Source organism: Zingiber officinale, chromosome 4B (genome assembly GCF_018446385.1).
Source record: "Zingiber officinale cultivar Zhangliang chromosome 4B, Zo_v1.1, whole genome shotgun sequence".
Classification (NCBI taxonomy): domain Eukaryota; kingdom Viridiplantae; phylum Streptophyta; class Magnoliopsida; order Zingiberales; family Zingiberaceae; genus Zingiber; species Zingiber officinale.
In genome coordinates, this window is record NC_055993.1 from 17592862 (window position 1) to 17604476 (window position 11615).

At 32.5% G+C, this 11615-nt stretch overlaps 1 pseudogene; it reads left to right on the forward strand.

Annotated features, from left to right (window-relative positions):
* Positions 1-879: 879 nt before the first annotated feature.
* On the forward strand, positions 880-4025 carry LOC121978139 (annotated as a pseudogene).
* Positions 4026-11615: the final 7590 nt, after the last annotated feature.

Consider the following 11615-nt stretch of genomic DNA (forward strand, 5'->3'; position numbering starts at 1 on the left):
TTTTGGTTGAGAGAGTTCGTTTTAACAATTCTTGCTTAAAGCGATTTTACACAAAATGGTACAAAAAGAAAAACTGGAACACAATCTCAATATTGTTTATTATGAAATACACTGCATGGGCTGACTATTTGCACTATCCTTTTGTCTACTTGAATCTTTGTGGCCAGTTCATTCTCATATTGTAGATAGTGAAAGTCACAGCACTTGAAGAATTGCTATTTGCCTATTTCTTAATAATTTTACTAATTAGTTTCATTTTGATAATGATTTAATTATTCATCTATGATCTATGGAGAATTTAATTGTTTGTTGTAGCATGTGTTTGCTATTTTTTATATAGTTATTTTTTATGAAAAAAGATTATTGTTGTAGGAGAAATGATGTAGATTTTTTAAATCATGGTTTATCCCTTGTAATTTTGATCGCATGGTGACCTTAGAACTTGTGACCTTAGTAGCAGTGTAGCACAAAGTAGCTACAAGTTGATTTGTGATAGAAATTTAAGATGAAATGGACTTTTTTTATTAGGTTTCTGACTTCCATAAAAATTGTAGCATGTGTTTATAACTCCAAATTGTTTAAAGTCTTAAGGCGCAAGTTGATTTGTAAATCTGCTTGCATCACGGAGATCATGGAAAGATAACCAATAGTATTGTTGTTTCTTTAAGTATCATAATTTTACTAATTAGTTTTAATTTGATAATGATTTAATTTTCTTTTAACAGGTGTTGTCTGATGAGATGCTTAACTTAACAACCTAAGACATTTCCATTAATATTGGAAACTATCATATTCCAGGTGCTATTATTCCTTTACCAGTGAAATAATTTGAATTATCTGCTTTTTTTTTGTAATTGTTGTGGTTTTATACATTATAATATGTTGCATAAAAAACATCTTTCTGGATGTGAGAAAAGGAAAAAAAGAAAAAAATAAGAACAATTGACTGAATCACAAAGATGTGCTATTAATAAATACTTTATTAAAAGTTCTCATGAAAATTCATAAAATTCAACTATGACTGTGAATGATGTAGATGAGTGTAATGAGATTCACGATGTTAATGAAGAAAGGGAAAATTTGAGTGAGCATGAAAATATTTTAAATAGGGTAGATAATGAGAATATTGACATTGATGAACAATTTATTTCTTCACTTGATATATATGATCTAAGAAATTTGGATAATCTTGATAACAATGCACGTGATATTTTAGTTGAAAAAGGGCCTATAAGAGAAATGGATATTGTATATCCTTTGGACGACACTTCTAGGCATTTTTCTTGTGCTCATTATTCTAGACATTTAAGTAATGGAGAAATAAAAGATCGAAAGAGGTTGGTTCATAGTAAATATGTGGATAAAGTTTATTGCTTTTGTTGCAAGTTGTTTAAATCTGAAAACAATAGAAGTTCACTAGCAAAGGATGGATTTAGAGATTGGAAACATCTTAGTGAACGACTTAAAGAACATGAAAACACTATTGAACATATAACTAACATGAACACTTGGAATGAATTAAAAATGCGATTACATAAAAATCTAACAATTGATAAAGACCTACAACGAGAGATTTCCAAAGAAAAAGAGCATTGGAGACAAGTTATAACAAGAATAATAGCAACTGTAAAATGTCTTTCTAAATGTTGTTTGCCTTTTTGAGGATCTAATGAAAAACTTTATCAAGACAATAATGGAAATTTTTTGGGGTTGATTGAAATGATTGCTGAATTTGATTATGTGATGCAAGATCATATTAGACGTATTCAAAGTAATGAAATTCATTATCATTACCTAGGTCATAAAATTCAGAATGAATTGATTTCTATTTTAGCTAATAATGTTAAAAGTGTTATCATTAATAAAATTAAAGAAGCAAAATATTTTTCAATAATTCTTGATTGTACCCCGATATAAGTCATCAAGAACAAATGACTTTTATAGTACGATGTGTTAATATGTCAGGTAATAAAGTGAAAATAGAGGAGTACTTTTTAGAGTTTCTAAAAGTAGATGATACATCAGGTTTAGGACTTTTTAACGAATTATAAAATGTGTTAAAATCACTTGATCTTTGTATTGAAAATATTAGAGGTCAAGGTTATGATAATGATTCCAATATGAAAGGAAAACACCAAGGAGTTCAAAAGAGGTTACTTGAAATAAATCCAAGAGCGTTGTAAATGTCATGTGCTTGTCATAGTCTTAATCTAACTCTTAGTGATATGACATATTCTTATGTTAAAGCTGTTTCTTTTTTTGGAGTAGTGCAACACATATATACATTATTTTCAAGTTCTCCTAAGAGATAGAAAATTTTACTTAATAATGTGAAGGGATTAACCGTCAAATCTTTGTCGAATACTCGTTGGAAAAGTCGTATTAAAAGTGTTCAAGCTATTAGATTTCAAATTGTGGAAGTGAGAGCAACTTTACTTGAATTAAATAATATTTGTGATGATGCAAAGTCAATAAGTAAAGCTGAAAGTTTAGCTAAGTCAATCAAAAAATTTGAATTTTTACTTGGTATGGTCATTTGGTATGATATCTTATTTGCTATAAACATGGTGAGTAAGAAATTACAATCAAAATCTATGTGCATTGACTGTGCCATGAAACAATTAGAAGGTGTAATCTCATTTTTTGAAAAGTATAGGAATGATGGTTATACTGCAAGTTTGACTATTGCTAAGAGTCTTGTATTAGATATGAATATAGAGCCAATATTTTCAACAAAACGTCGTATTTTTAGAAAAAGACAATTTAATGAAAGAGAAGATGATGAAGTTTCACTATCATTAAAAGAGTCTTTTAGAATTGATTATTTTATTGTTGTTGTGGGCATGACAATTACTTCTTTAAAATGTAGATTCGAGCAAATGAAAACCTTTGAAAATATATTTAGCTTTTTATTTGATTCAAAAACATTAAGAACTTTGAATGATGATGAATTAAAAAAATATTGTGTCAATTTAAAATCTACTTTAACTCATGACAACTCATCAGATGTTGAGTTAGATGATTTATTTACTGAATTAAAAAATATTACAAACGACTTTACCAAATATGATAATGTTTGTAATTGATATTCTTGAATTTGTTCAAAGTGTAGATTGTTATCCAAATGTTGCAATTGTTTATAGAATTTTGTTGATTATGCTTGTTACAGTAGCATCGACTGAAAGAAGTTTTTCAAAATTAAAATTATTACATATATGAGATCATCAATGTCTCAAGAAAGATTAAATGAATTGGCAATTTTATGTATTGAGAAAGATATCTTGGAAATTCTTAAAACTAATAATATTATAGAAGATTTTGCAAATAGAAATGCTAGAAGAAGTTATTGTAGATAAATTATGTATTATTAGAAATTTATTTGGAATCTCATTTTATTATTTCACCCAGGGCCTCTTTAATCGAAGGACTGGGGCTGCACACACGATGATGATGACGATGACAAATATCACGATTGCTACTTAATCCGAACTCTTTCGATCTCGTCTATTGACAATGCTACTCTATTTCAATTGTGTTAACCAAGTAGATGAGGTCCTCCCCATGACATTATTGATTGATCTAGATGCCAGAAACATCTGCCATTGTAGGGACTCATGAGGTCAGGGGTGGATCCTCTGGTCCGTAAAAGCTGGACCAACTCATGGTCCAGCCTTTGCATTGGTGGGGGGCAATAGCCCCCCACTTGTTAACAGGTGGAGGTAATGTCCTCCTACCAATTTTTTTTGTCCTGATTTAAGAACGGATCAAGACAAGGAGACAAGAGGATCCGGTCCCCATGAGGCCGTGTTGATTTGTTCGCTCCACGTGCAACTTCCTTTAAATTTTATAATAAATGGGAGTTCCCTCCATTATCATTTATTATTGACTTGCTGTCTAAAAAAAAGTCCAATTTTATTTTTAAAAAATAAAGAATAAATGTAAGACTACTGTCGGTTACTGACCTTTTTCAATTCTCACTGATAGGCAGAAAGATGAATGCCGAGGTGGCGATGAACAAATTCTGAGGTGGGGATATGTTCGACTTGGACCTTACAGTCCAATTTGGATGGTGTTGGCTTGATCTGCCCACACTAAGTAAGCATCATCGGACGTTGGAATTATTCAGTAAAATTTCTTCGAAAGTCATTAAGGTATAGTGAAAACAAAAACTAAAGAAAATTATATATGAGAAATACATATTGAAATTTATATGGTATAAATTTACCAACCGAGTACTAACAAAACTATGCTAGTGGGACAAAGATCTGAAACTTATACCGTAAAAGGTAAAATTTGTTACTTTAACCGCTCTAACGATTGTTTCACACTATGAAACGAAAATAAATCAGTATCGAATAGGCTCTCTTATATGCGGACATTTTTTAACGATTTTATCGAGATTTAACGTTTACTCCATACTATAAATTTTTTATATAGTTATCAACTCACCTGCGCATCGGAGCAAAAAGATCTGACGCTTATGGATATAGGTAAGAGAATTGAGAGAAATCCGAGATAATGGAGAGACAATTTTGATTATTTTAAGCATTTTGTCGTTAATTTTGATTTAATTAAATTTTAAATCCTAAATTCTTCTCCAATTAAAACAACACACGTAGTTTAGCCGTGGTTGGTGAGAGATGACAATCATAGAGCGGCAGCTATTGGGATTGTGGGCCATATTAATTCGAGGTTATTATTGAATAGAGAGATAGAGACCGAAGTAAATAGAACGAGAGCTAGAAGAAAAGACCAAGAGAACGAGCTAGATTACATTAAAAAACAAATCAATGGCCGAGCTTTGATTAGGAAGTTATACTGAGCACTTCTTAATCATAATAATAAAAAATAATCTTAAATTAATTTTAATTAATTAAAATTTATCATATTTAGTATTATAATCAAAATCAATATCACAATTAAAATCTACCTAAATTAAATAATGAAAATAATAGTTTCAAATATATTATATTTATTACTATGCTTACAATAATTATTTGACATATTTAATCTTTTTATTATTATTTGGACAACTAATAAATAAGTTTATTAGTTTTAGTAAATATTCTTTATTCTATTTCTTTTTGTTATCTATTAATTTCAACATGGTATCAGAGTCATCTTCTCTTCCTCCCAATTTTTCTCTTCTGAATTTTTGTTTCAGCAGCTACAGGGATTTCTACATCCAAGTTTGATATCATCATCTATAGTGCGGCAACCTCAGCAACTTCGACAATGGCAACAACAACTTCGACAACAACAACTTTTCTTCTCCTTTCATTAACAATTCTGTTCGGTAGACGATAGCAACTTCGACAACGTCAATCATAGCAAGACAGAATTGTTATTTGATTGTTTTATTTTTCTCTCTTCCCTGTTTTTTTCCATTCTGTTAGAAAAAAAACACAGTAGAAAACAAGAGAAATCTTCTTCTTTTAGTTCTACTAAAATCCATGTGTCATCATAAAATATATCTTTCTCTTGTCATATGATTCCTTCTTTTTCCATAGTTCAGATCCTCTATCCTGAAATCATGTGTCCCCGTGTCCCCTTACCGATCAGATGATCATGACATCCTTGAGATGTGTGCAACATCTTTGAGGTGTGATTTGGTCTATCATATCGGTGAGCAAGACAGAGGGGACACATGATTTCGGGTTAGAGGATCCTAACTCCTTTTTCCATTAAACTTGATCATAATAACTATTTACTATAGAAATTATAATTTTTTTCTTTACTTTGTGTTCATGACTTACTCGGTCATGTTGATGATACTTCATCCCCACCTCAAAAACACGATCCATATTATAATATTTGATTTAAGAAGGATTAGTTAGTCATGTCTTGGTTAATCTCATCAATTACTGAGTTTATACTTTCCATACTCGTTCGGCTCAACACCTCTCGTCAGGTTTGGGAAGCTCTTGATCATTCTTTTGCATCCCACTCTCAAGTACGTGTTATCTAACTTCATCTACAATTACAGTCTATGCAACGAGGAGATATCTCTATCAATGATTATATACAATCAGTCAAGACCATTGCCAACAACCAAGCTGCAATTGGACATCCGGTCTTTGATCCAGAACTATTAATGTATGCTCTTGTAGATTTGGGTCCTCAATATGATATATTTGTTCCTAGTATGATGACTCACATGAATCAAGTGCCACTCAAAACTCTTCATGGTATGCTATCCTCTCACGAAAGACTTCTACAAATACAATCTCAAAGGCTGTCAGATTTAGGGCTGTAAACGAGCCGAGCCGAGTTTTGGGGTGTTCAAGCTTGTTTGATAAGGTAGTCAAGATGAGCCAAGCCAAGCTTAAAATGAACCAAACTTTTGAAATGATTGTTTAAGCTTGGGTTAGTTTATTTTTTATGAGCTTGTTTGAAGCTTGACTTGAGCTTGTCTTGTTTAGATGTTATCGAGCTCTCAATTCAAGCTTGGCTTGATCTTGGTTCGAGCTTATCTTGAGTTTGGTTCAAGCTTGCTTTGTTTAGATGTTATCGAGCTCTCAATTCAAACTTTTTTGATTGTTTGAAAACTTTAGTTGTTTGATTGATTATCGAACTTGATAATTTAAACTTATTTGTTTATTTTATTTTATTATTTATTTAGCATATTGAAAAGAGTTTTATTAATAAATATGGTTTGTGAATATTGTTCACGAATGTTGTTCATGAACATTGTTCACAAACATTGTTCACGAACGTTAACGAGCTGAACACATATGTGTTCAAGATTGTTTGTTTAGTTTAATGAGCTATTCAAGCTTGTTTATTTAATTAATCTTGTGTATACTAAACGACATCAACAAGCTCTTACCAAGCCGAACACCAAGTTTTTTCGCGAATGCTTGGTTCATTTACAACCTTAGTCAGATTCTCTATCTTTATCAACACACATGATTAGCAAAGCTCCATAACCTACTCAACATAATCAGTCTCCTTCCCAACATGGACATCAAAAATAGATTGGAGGTTTCAGAGGTCGAGGTCGAGGTCGAGGTAAAGGACGCTATTAGATTTGCTTCAACTATGATCATTATACTTAAAATTGTTATAAAAGATACGATTCAAATTTTCGAGGAGGACCTGTATCATCAAATTTGTTGGTCCCTTGCGGCTGGCAAGAGGGGGGTGAATTGCCCTACATGATAAAAATAACAAATACCTTTCTTGATCTTTTCAAACTAAGTTAAAAACACTTGTTAATAAGAAACTAGAAAAGAGAAAGAAGAGACAGATCTTTTACTTGGTTTGCAATCAGGGGATTGCTAATTCAAGATGTTGAAAGCTCACTATCAAATCTCCTTCTGGTGGAGAATCCTCTTACAACAATTAAAGCACTCGATTACAAAACTAAATAGATAAAAGATCATTTACACGTATTGTTCTAACTACTAAGATTAGGGCTATATTTATAGCGATGATACGGGTGCCTAGGTGTGGATAAAATTTTATCCATGATACAACAGACCGCAATAGCTGGTGTTTTTATAAGTTTTCTAGTCCGAGTGCTTGGACTAGGTCCGGGCGCCTAGATTGGGCTAAACTAGCCCTCAACCAGGGCGTGAGCCCGAGGTGCCCTGGCTTCCCTGGGGGTCCAAGCTCCCAGAGTCTGAGCACCCGAAATAGCTCTGGGTGTAGTACCATCCTTCTTGCTAGCTATGTCTTTCACTTGACCTCCTGTACTCCTAAGTTCCTATACACTCAGACACAGGGCATCAAAACACAACAGGATCTAACTTAACTTGGTTGATCACATTAAAACTACCACGGGGTACTTACAAAATCTACCCCCACCCTCATCTTGGCAATCTAGTACTCAATCATCTCATTCTGGAGTAGTCTCACTCTCCATCCCTCCTAATGCAACATCATCAATTCTTGAAACCTCAGGATGACATCCAGATTCTAGAGCGACTCATCATGTTACATTGGAGTATGATATTCTTCTAGAAGCTTCGCCTTATCATGGACCCTACATGGTACAAATTGGCAACGGTTTAGGTTTACAAATTGGTCACATTGAAAACATGTCCTTTTATGCATGTGGTCATACTTTTCGCATGCGCAATACTCTTCATGTTCCTTCTATCACTAAAAATTTACTTTCTGTATGTCAATTTACTCTTGATAATAATGTGTTTTTTGATTTCATCCTTATAATTGTCTTGTGAAGGATTCTACGACAGGAACTATTCTACTCCAAGGGGACACTAAAAATGATTTTTATCATCTTCAACGCATGGACAAATTCTCTTGGCAAGCACGTCTTGGTCATCCGTCTCTATGTTGTGTTCAAGATATTATTAATCGTTTTGGTTTACCAACTTCTTTAGCGTCATCATCTCATTTATGTGAAGTTTGTATGAAAGTAAAATCTCATAAACTACCATTTGCGTCCTATACTCGGAACTCTAGTTTTTCTTTAGAAATTATTCACACTAATGTATGGGGTCCTGCTCCTATTCTTTCTAAAAATAATTTTGTTTATTATGATTTTTATTAATAACTTTAGCAAGTTCACTTGGATTTTTTCTATAAATAGAAAATCTGATCTCTTCGATATTTTTTATCATTTTCAAAAGCATATTGAGCGTTATTTTGATCGTAAAATACTCTCCCTTCATTCTAATTAGGGTGGAGAGTATCAAGCGCTTCATCGTCATTTTACTTCCTCTAGTATCCTCCATCAAGTCTCTTGTCCCCACACTCCTAAATAAAATGGATCCGCCAAGAGAAAACATCGTCATGTGGTTGAAACTGGCTTAGCTCTTCTTAATCATGCCTCAGTTCCACTTAAATTTTGGGATGACGTCGTCCAAACTACAATCTACCGTATCAATCATTTACTCATTCCATTACTTCAAAACAAGTGTCCCTTAGAGAGACTTTATAATCATCCTCCAGATTACTCTTTCTTCTATATCTTTGGTTGCACATGTTATCCTTAGCTATGACCTTACTCGAAATACAAGTTAAACCCTCACTCTCAACAATGTGTTTTCATTGGTTATAGTAATTTGCATCATGGATATCGTTGTCTTCATATTTCGACTAGGCGGATATATATATTTCTTGATATGTTACTTTTGATGAATCTTTTTTCCCGTTTACACTTGTTACCTCAGATCCTCCTTCAGATAATCAAGGAACCTATCTAATATCATCAAGTAATATACTAGAATCTTCACAGATTGCTTCATCAGGACATATTGAAAGTACAAGGGGGATGATATCTTGGATAATGCTCCATCTCCATAAATTTCAGTAGACTCAGCTACTAGTGGTGATCTACTCTCTAGTTCTAATTCCAATCCATCTGACCACTCATCTCCGAGTAGATCTGATGATGATACTCCTTAGTATATGCTTCCTCTAAGTGATATTTATGTACGATGTCACCAGTTTTCACTCGTTATCCTCTTCCACATGCTCTTATTGCTTGTTCAAATTTTATTGAAACTTCTAGCTTTACACAGACAGTTAAAGATCTAAATTGGCGTGCTATGATGACTACAAAGTTTGATGCTCTTCTTCGCAATGCAACCTGAAGCTTAGCTCCTCATACTCCATCTATGAATATTATGGGCTCTAAATAGGTTTACCGAATTAAGTATCGTGTAGATGAATCTATTGAACGTTACAAAGCTTGCCTTGCTGCTAAAGGTTTTAATCAACAACCAGGTATTGACTTCAATGATACTTTTAGTCCAATCGTTAAAATTACAACTATTAGTTTGCTACTATCTATAGCTAATAGCTTCAATTGGTCAATACGCCAATTAGATATTTGTAATGTTTTCCTTCATGGACACCTTGAAGAAACTATTTTTATGGAGCAACCACCTAGATTCATCCACCTACAACTTCTAACACATGTGTGTCAACTTTAAAAATCTATATATGGTCTTCGACAAGTACCTCATGCATGGTTTCATCATCTATCTACCTGCTTTATACTGATGGATTTTTTATCTCAAAAATTGACTCTTCCCTATTATAAAATGTAATGAAGAATTTTTAATATTTGTTTTAATTTATGTAGATGATATCTTAATAACTGGTAGTGATCAAAATAGTATTTCTACTTTACTCCATCTTCTTCGTCAAGAATTTCCTATTTAGGATCTTGGCAATGATTATTTTTTCCTTGGCATAGAGTTGTTCTCACATTCTAAGGGTTGTCTTCTCTTTCAGAGGAAATATATTACTATACTTCTATAGCAAGATAAAATGGATGGTACACATCTTATCTCCACACCAATAATTGAAAGAGGTTTCATTGCACCTTCATCTCCTCTTCCATGGCTGACTTCTAGATCTACTGAAGCTTTGTTGGTGCCCTACAATATGTCACCATTACATGACTCGATATTGATTTTGCTGTCAATTTATACATGCTCCTACTGAACACCATTAGGAAGGTGTTAAGAGAATTCTTCGATATCTCAAAGGCACTATTCTACATGGTCTTCTTTTATATCATCAGTCCTCATGATAATTGATTGCCTACAGTGATGTGGATTGGGCTGGATCTCCCAAAGATAGACGTTCTACTAGTGGATATGTCATATTTCTTGGGTAAAATCATGTTTCCTAGTTTTCGAAAAAACAATCTATAGTCTCTCGCTCAAGTACTAAAGCTGAATATAAAGTTATAGCTAATGCGACGTCAAAAATTATTTGTCTACAATTTCTTCTTTTAGAATTACACTTTTCCCCAACTACTACGCCCAAAATCTGGATTGATAATATTGGAGCTACTTATCTTGCAGCAAATCCTATTTTTCATGCTTGTACCAAGCATGTAGAGATTGATTTTCATTTTGTTCGTGAGTGTGTGGCGACTTGACAACTTTTATTTTGTTACATCTCTACTAAAGATCAAATTGCTAATATATTTACCAAGCCATTATCCAGATAATGTTTCACCAAGTTAGCACTCAAACTCAACTTTCAAGCACTGCTATTGAGTTTATCGGGGGTAATGATAATAATAGAAAATAAACTCAAATTGATTTCAATTAATTGAGATTTATTATATTTGACATCACAATCAAGATCAACATCACAATCAAGATCAACATGAATTAAATAGAAAAAATAATACTTCCAAATCTATTATATTTATTACTATGCTTATAATCGTATTTAATCTTTCCATTATTATTTGGACAACTTGTATAAATAAGCCTATTGACTTTAGTAAATAATAGATTAAAGAATTATTCTCTATTTTATTTCTTTTTGTTATTTATTAATTTCAACACTTCCTTGGTATAACCGGAGACTTTTTCGAGTGTGGATCACTTGAGTATAGTATGATAACTTGAAGTGAGGTGCATAGTTATTATATGGGTTTCATAAAGGTAGATTCTCTAGTCATTATGTTAGAGATGTCATGCGTCCACCGTCTGTGCTACTCCCTATATACTTTTTGGTATTATTTTATATATATCTTGTTTGATCACAAGAACATATTATGCATATTTTTATCTCTTTTGCATTTTTTTTTACTCTTTTAGTTTAAAAAAATTACTCTTTATGTGTTTTCATTGATAGGACACAAATTTGGAGTTTAACTAGAAAAAAAAAAGACTTGG